Raw genomic sequence first — 8,017 nt, 5'->3', positions numbered from 1 at the left:
AATTGCTCAACAGTAATTTCTTAACCACCATATGTTTTCTTTCAAGAAAGAAGCCTCTAGCGAAACCTATAGCTCCCTGGTCTATTTTCCATCATATATTTTCAGATCTATAAAAAAACCCAAAAATACCTTGCTGCAATTTATTTATATTTACTTTAGTTTGCTCTTTTATTTATCTTTTATACCTATCTCTATTAGATCTCACTCTTGTTCATGACCGTGAAGGGATTGACAACCCCTTTTTCGTGTTGTGTGCATGTGTTTGCTATTTTGTGCAAGTGCATATATTGGACACTTGCTTGTGCCTCATACTGGATTGATACCTTGGTTCTTAACTAAGGGAAATACTTATCACTACTTTGCTGCATCATCCTTTCCTCTTCAAGGGAAAAATCAACGCAAGCTCAAGAAGTACAACATCGCGGGGAGTAGAGGTCGAGGGTGTCACTAAGGGGGTTGATGACCCACAAGTATAGGGGATCTATCATAGTCCTTTCGATGAGTTAGAGTGTCGAACCCAATGAGGAGCAGAAGGATATGACAAGCGGTTTTCAGCAAGGTATTCTCTACAAGCATTGAAATTATCGGTAACAGATAGTTGTATGATGAGATAATTCGTAACGGGTAACAAGTAACTAAAGTAAACAAGGTGCAGCAAGGTGGCCCAATGTAACACCCTTGATGCGACTATATCTCCCACGTGTCGAGGCACGACTTAGAGGCATAATCGCATTGAAGGCATATGTTGCAAGTTAGGCAATCTTCACAACATCCCATGTAAAATGAATAATAAAGGGGAGATAACATAGTTGGCTTACACTCGCCACGTCAATCAAGTACATAAATAACATTACATCAACCAAACACTCATGGCCCGACTACGGCGCCAAAATAAAAGAGAACCCAACATGCGACAACGGTCCCAATCACCCCCAACTAGGCACCACTACTGATCATCAGGAAAGGAAACATAGTAACGTTGAGAGTCTTCGTCAAACTCCCACTTGAGCTCATACGCGTCTGCTGGAGCGAAATCATCAGGCCCTGCATCTGGTGTAATAGTAATCTGTGAGCCACAGGGACTCAGCAATCTCGCACCCTCGCGATCAAGACTATTTAAGCTTATAGGTATGACAGGGTAAAATATGTGGAGCTGCAGCAAGCGACTAGCAAGTATGGTGGCTAACTTATTCGCAAAAGAGAGCGAGAAGAGGAGGCAAAGCGCGAGCGAGAAACTAGAGAACAACCTGCGCAAACATTACTCCAACACCGTGTCCACTTCCCGGACTCCGCCGAGAAGAGGCCATCACGGTAACACACTCAGTTGATTCATTTTAATTAAGTTAAGGTTCAAGTTATCTACAACCGGACATTAACAAATTCCCATCTGCCCATAACCGCGGGCACGGCTTTCGAAAGTTCAAATCCCTGCAGGGGAGTCCCAACTTAGCCCATGACAAGCTCTCACGGTCAACGAAGGAATGACCTCTCCCAAGACGTTCCGATCAGACTCGGTATCTCGGTATCTCAAGACACTTCGACAGGTTAAAACAAGACCAGCAACACCGCCCGAATGTGCCGACAAATCCCGATAGGAGCTGCACATATCTCGTTCTCAGGGCACACTCAGATGAGACATCCTACGAGTAAAACCAACCCTCAAGTTGCCCGAGGTGGCCCCGCAGTCTACTGTCGGACCAACACTCAGAGGAGCACTGGCCCGGGGGGGGGGGTTAAATAAGATGACCCTCGGGCTCCGGAAACCCAAGGGAAAAAGAGGCTAGGTGGCAAATGGTAAAACCAAGGTTGGGCATTGCTGGAAAAGCTTTAATCAAGGCGAACTATCAAGGGGTTCCCATTATAACCCAACCGCGTAAGGAACGCAAAATCCGGGAACATAACACCGATATGACGGAAACTAGGGCGGCAAGAGTGGAACAAAACACTAGGCGAGAGGCCGAGCCTTCCACCCTTTACCAAGTATATAGATGCATTAAGATAACAAGATAATATAATGATATCCCAACAAGTAAATAAATGTTCCAACAAGGAACGGCCTCCAATCTTCACCTGCAACTAGCAACGCTATAAGAGGGGCTGAGCAAAGCGGTAACATACCAATCAACGGTTTGCTAGGACATGGTGGGTTAGAGGTTTGACATGGAAATTTGGGAGGCTTGAAAGCAAGTGGTAGGCATCGTAGCATTGTCATAGCAAAAGAGCGAGCATACTAGCATAGCAAAGATAGTAGTGATTTCGAAGGTATGATCATCTTGCCTGCACAGTTGTCAGAGTTGACTGGATCCTCAAAAGCAAACTCAATGGGCTCCTCGTTAGCGAACTCGTCTCTCGGCTCTACCCAAACAATACAAACAAGCAACAAGGATACAATCAACCACGTGCAAGAACCCAAACAAGACGATGCGATGATGATATGCTATGCGGGATGCGATGCGGGATGCAAAATGCAAGATATGACAGGAAATGCATGAAACTGGCCTCAACTTGGAAAACCAAGTGTGCCACTGGAAAGATGAGATGAAATCGCTTGAAAACGATATAAAGAACACCGGAATCGGAGTTACGGTTTGGAAATGGCAAGCGATTCAAAAATGACACCGGTCTGCGATTTACAGCAAGTAGCCAACTAAATGCAATGAGATGAACATGCTACAGCAACCAAACATGACAACAAAATACATGGCAGGGATGCACACAAGATGGTTAACAAAAGTCTAGCACTGAGCTACGACCAATTCATCCATTAACAGGTTCAAACAAGCATGGCAAAAATCGTGAGTGTTCGGATACTAGAGTAATTCATGATATTCCTTTCCTTGCACAGCTTTCCCTAATGCCGAATATAATCATGCAGCCCGCCCCGGGCCGAACTCAACGAGTCGTCGAGCGGCTCCCTGGATTCTTTGGACGTGAACTCAGTTCCGCCCGCTGTCTCCCCCCGCACTATGGATGACGCCGAAGTGGCGTCACAACGAGCTCCGGGGCAGGAGGAGGTGGTCCTGGAGGAGCCGCAAGGCGACCTCCCGGACTCCAGGAGTAAAGGGGACAAGACCCCCTAGGGCTCCAAGTCCGGCTTTGAGCCGGACGCCGTGCCGGAATCTTCAACGATTCCGGACCGCGGTAGGCGAACTCCTTCCAGGACCCGTCCAACCGGAGGCGTCAGACAATCTGCTGGAGGTGCTTGAAGGCGCCTCCATCGACGAGGAGGCACCGGTACTATTATGAGTACGGTGATCCCAGAAGGTTCAGTATGCGAGAGCGGGACTGAGTGAAGCTGCGCTAGCCTCCTAACAGGCTTCGGAGGTAAGTTAAAGATATGTAAAAATATATACCGCATAGACAGTTAGCCCCTGAGCTCTGATTTGGTGTTCGGAAAGAAGCCGAATAGAGGATCTATTAAATTTCGCAGGAGTCTAACAATAAAGAGTCAATATGCGTATGCAGGCTTTGCTGCTATCCACCGCCGCACTGAATGGAGGTGGGTGTCTGAAGCAGGACCTTGAGCGGAGCCGAGCAAGAGCTCGGCCTTGCCAAGCGGCAGCTCGAGGAGAAAGAAGGTAAGAAATACCTTACTGAAAAGGGTGCCTATAGAGAGGCGTGATTGCAAAAAATAACAGGATTGTACTGCTTATTGTAGGGGCCACGACTGAGGTGGCGACCCTCAAGCAGGCGCTATCTGAGGCCGAAAAGAAAACGGCCGCGGAGCGCACCGAGCGAGAGAAACTTGGGGCTCAGGTCGGCGAGGTGCAGCAAGAGCTTCAGGCTCTCATGAAAAAACATGAGAGTTTGGAGCTTGAGTCAAAGACCCAAGCGTCCGAGCTCGCGACGTCCCTTGAGACTACCAAGTCTGCCATGGCCGAAGCCCAAAAGGCCCTCCGAGAGTTGGAGGATATGAAGAAGATAGCAGCGGGTAAGGCATTCTTTATGCAAAGAAGAAATATAAAAGTAAACTACTTGTTACTTACCTAAATCTGGAGTTCTCCAAGGGCATTCGTAGATCTTCCCCGCAGCGTATCCGATGCCGCCGCATTCTACCGAGCTGAAGAGGGCAGCTCGACGGAGAAGGTGTTCTGGTCTCAGTATGCTGAGGCCGGACACCCTGTGCCCTTGAGCAACCAGCTGAAACAGCTGGTCGAACTCCACAAGGCGGCCGAACAGGCCATGAAGGGCTTCATAGTTCGGCTGTGGCCCAGAGAGGCCCTGCCTGGGAGCTACTTTGGGCTGGTGCGGCGGCTGGTGGAGGCCTGTCCAAGGCTCGAGGTCATCAAGCGCTCCGTATGCATCGAAGGTGCCCGTAGGGCCCTTGCCCGTGTAAAGGTGCACTGGGGTAAGCTAGACGTTGAGAAGCTTGTGAAGGACGGGCTACCGCCGGAAGGAGCATCGCAAGCTGGAACTACACTAAGGATGTTCTTGCGGGTGCCCGCCTTGTGAGCGGATGAATGTATCAAGGATGTAATTTTTGAATGATTCGCTCGATTTTATCCTGTGCGCTGAAAACTTGTTCATATGCGCTAAGCAATGCTTATTGAATTTAAAATATTATTTTCTGTGCGGCCGTTTATCAAAAATTGAGAGATGGCCAGTCGTCGGCTTCTGCCCCCATGCCACTAGTGCTGGGGTGTTCGGTGATAAACCTGTGCGCTCTTTTTCCCATGTTGGGTCCTTCGAGGGAGGCGCTCAGCACGACGAACCAGGCAATCGGACTATAATGCTTGAACACTCTCACTTAGCCATAGAACTTTATAATTTTAAATTTCGGCGAAGCCCCTAGTTCGGAAGACCGAGTTCGGGGCGCTATCCACGCCTTTGGCTGGGGTTATCCAGCTCCTCGCTCGAAGCGGCATAAGCCTTTAGGGACTCGAAAAACCTCTCGAACAGCGACCGGTCTCTCGCCTCATCATGACAGTCAGTTTTAGCTTTCTCCACTGAGGTGCTTAACCCAGCCTCAACGGGGCACAATCGCAGTGGTTTCCTAGTGCTACCTTAGCCGATATAGCGGAACGTAAGGCACCAAAACATAGGAGCCGGGCAAACCCAACTATTGACCCAAATCATGATTCGGAGCCGATGCATATAGTGCTATAAGTTCGGGGTGCCGCACTTGTGAAAGTGTACGGACTTCTCAACGCCATATTAAAGGGTACTGAAGCCCCTGGTACTGCCGTACCAATGTGCGGGTGCAACATGTCATTAATGAACATATATAAAAAGAGATTTAATGCAAAAGATAGACAAAAAGCTATGCATTGTATATAGAGAGGCTATTTATCAAAGTCGAACGATACAAATAGTGTGGTAAGCAAAAGATATTGGACTATTCAGTATGTCCTTACAGGGGCAGGCCACGGAATTGTATTTAAAGCTGGTATACGTCTCGTAATAGAGACCACCTGGGGTTTCCATAATGCGGCATGGCTTGTTTGCTTCCCTGGATCTTGCATCGTTTGTGTGGCAGTCGAATTGCCGAACAGGTCGTCCGAAGTATGGAGTCCTGGAAATAAGAAAAAATTAAAAAAAAAGAATCCGGCAGCCCCTGGTACGTTTTAAGCCGTATTTTGGATGTGCCGTTATTGTGCCCCTTCCCCTGTGGCCATGGTATTTCAAGGGCGTAGTTATGTACGCGAAGTACTGGTTTTGCTATGTCGCGAGAGCTGGGGTTGGGGCCGCATTGCTACGCTTGCTCAGAGTGTGCTAGGCGGTCCTGCTGTAGGTTACTCCGGGCGCGCTTGGCAGCGTCTGGCTTTTTAATGGCCGAACTGGAGAATTGCCTGAGAAGGCTACTTTGTACCTCCGCTGCGAGAGCCGCCATATGCTCCTCCGTACGGAGGGAGCGTTCGGTGTTTCCGTTGACCGTAATTACTCCTCGAGGGCCTGGAATCTTGAGCTTGAGATATGCGGAGTGCGGCACTGCATTGAACTTTGTGAATGCGGCTCGTCCGAGCAGGGCGTGATAGCCACTGCGAAACGGGACTATATCGAAGATTAACTCTTCGCTTCGGAAATTGTCCCGGGATCCGAAGACCACGTCAAGTGTTACCGAGCCTGTACAGTTGGCTTCTACACCTGGTATAACGCCTTTAAAGGTCGTTCTTGTGGGTTTAATCCTTGGGAACGTCTGCCATATCCCTCTTATCCTGATAAAGCAGGTTCAGGCTACTGCCGCCGTCCATGAGGACTCTTGTGAGATGAAATCCGTCGATGATTGGGTCGAGAACCAATGCGGCGAAGCCGCCATGACGGATGCTAGTGGGATGGTCCCTTCGATCAAAAGTGATCGGGCAGGAGGACCATGGGTTGAACTTTGGGGCGACTGGCTCCATCGCGTATACGTCCCGTAGCGCACGCTTCCGCTCCCGCTTGGGAATGTGGGTTGCGTATATCATGTTCACCGTCCGCACTTGTGGGGGAAAGCCCTTCTGTCCATTGTTGTTCGGCGGCTTGGGCTCCTCGTCGTCGCTGTGCAGCCCCTTGTCTCTGTTTTCGGCCCTTAACTTGCCTGCCTGCTTGAACACCCAACAATCCCTGTTAGTGTGATTGGCTGGCCTTTCGGGGGTGCCATGTATCTGGCACAAGCGATCGAGTATTCGGTCCAAACTGGACGGGCCCTGAGTATTCTTTTTGAATGGCTTTTTCCGCTGACCGGATTTATAGCCTTTGAATCCGGCATTGACTGCCGTGTCTTCATTGCTGTCGCTGTTAACGCGCGTTTTTGCTTATTCCGACGTGTCCTGCCACTTTTGTCCTTGGTATCCGAATTACCAGGGTTCTTTGATAAGTTGTTACTGCGAGCTAGCCAGCTGTCTTCTCCCGCGCAAAAGCGGGTCATGAGTGTCGTGAGGGCTGCCATGGATTTCGGCTTTTCCTGTCCCAGGTGCCGGGCAAGCCACTCGTCGCGGATGTTATGCTTGAAGGCTGCTAGGGCCTCTGCGTCCGGACAGTCGACTATCTGGTTTTTCTTTGTTAGGAACCGTGTCCAGAATTGTCTGGCCGATTCTCTGGCTGCTGAATTATGTGGCTTAAGTCGTCGGCATCCGGCGGTCGCATAAGTGCCCTGGAAGTTGTCGAGGAATGCGGCTTCCAGGTCCTCCCAAGAACCGATTGAGTCTGCTGGCAAGCTGTTAAGCCAATGCCGGGCCGGTCCTTTAAGTTTGAGCGGGAGGTATTTGATGGCGTGTAGATCATCGCCGCGTGCCATGTGGATGTGAAGGAGATAATCCTCGATCCATACCGCCGGGTCTGTTGTGCCATCGTATGATTCGATGTTTACGGGTTTGAAACCCTCTGGGATTTTATGATCCATTACTTCATTCGTGAAGCATAGCGGGTGTGCGGCGCCTCTGTACTGGGCTATATCACGACGAGCTCGGAAGAGCTATGTCTGTTGTGTTCGGCCCGGCCGGATTTGTTGTATCCGGAGTGAAGATCATTGTCACATGCCGTAGGGCGCCTGCGCGATCCGTAGATCGATCTTGTTTGTCTTGCCTTATCCTCCAGTATGTCTCGCAGGTCGGGCGCATTTTCCCGTGCCTTAGTTGAGCGGCGTCGGGGCATGGCTTGGGTGGAGGGCCGACAGGCCTCTCTGTCGCGGCCGCGAGGTGGCCGGTCTGCCATGTCATGCGCTGGTGATGTAGGTGCTTCCTCCTCTGATCGGGGTAGCGGCCTGCGCTTCGGGTAACTCTTGGAGGGGCGTTCGAGTTCATACTCTTCGGCCGCAAGGTCTTCAGTCCATCTGTCAGCTAGCAATTCTTGGGCAGCTCTAAGCTGTTGCTGCTTTTTCTTGAGGCTGCTTGCCGTGGCTAAAAGCCTGCGTTTAAAACGCTCTTGTTCGGCGGGGTCTGATGGTATGACGAATTCGTCGTCATCGAGGCTAGCCTCGTCTTCGGAGGGAGGCGTATAGTTATCATCCTCGACCTCTCGGTCTGCCACTCTTTCATGAGGGCTGGTTCTCCATCTTCCTGTGCCGAATTTTGCTGAGGTGGGTGTTCTTCGCGCTATC

This window comes from Triticum urartu, chromosome 6, assembly GCF_003073215.2.
Source record: "Triticum urartu cultivar G1812 chromosome 6, Tu2.1, whole genome shotgun sequence".
NCBI lineage: Eukaryota > Viridiplantae > Streptophyta > Magnoliopsida > Poales > Poaceae > Triticum > Triticum urartu.
This window is presented reverse-complemented; position numbering follows the sequence as displayed.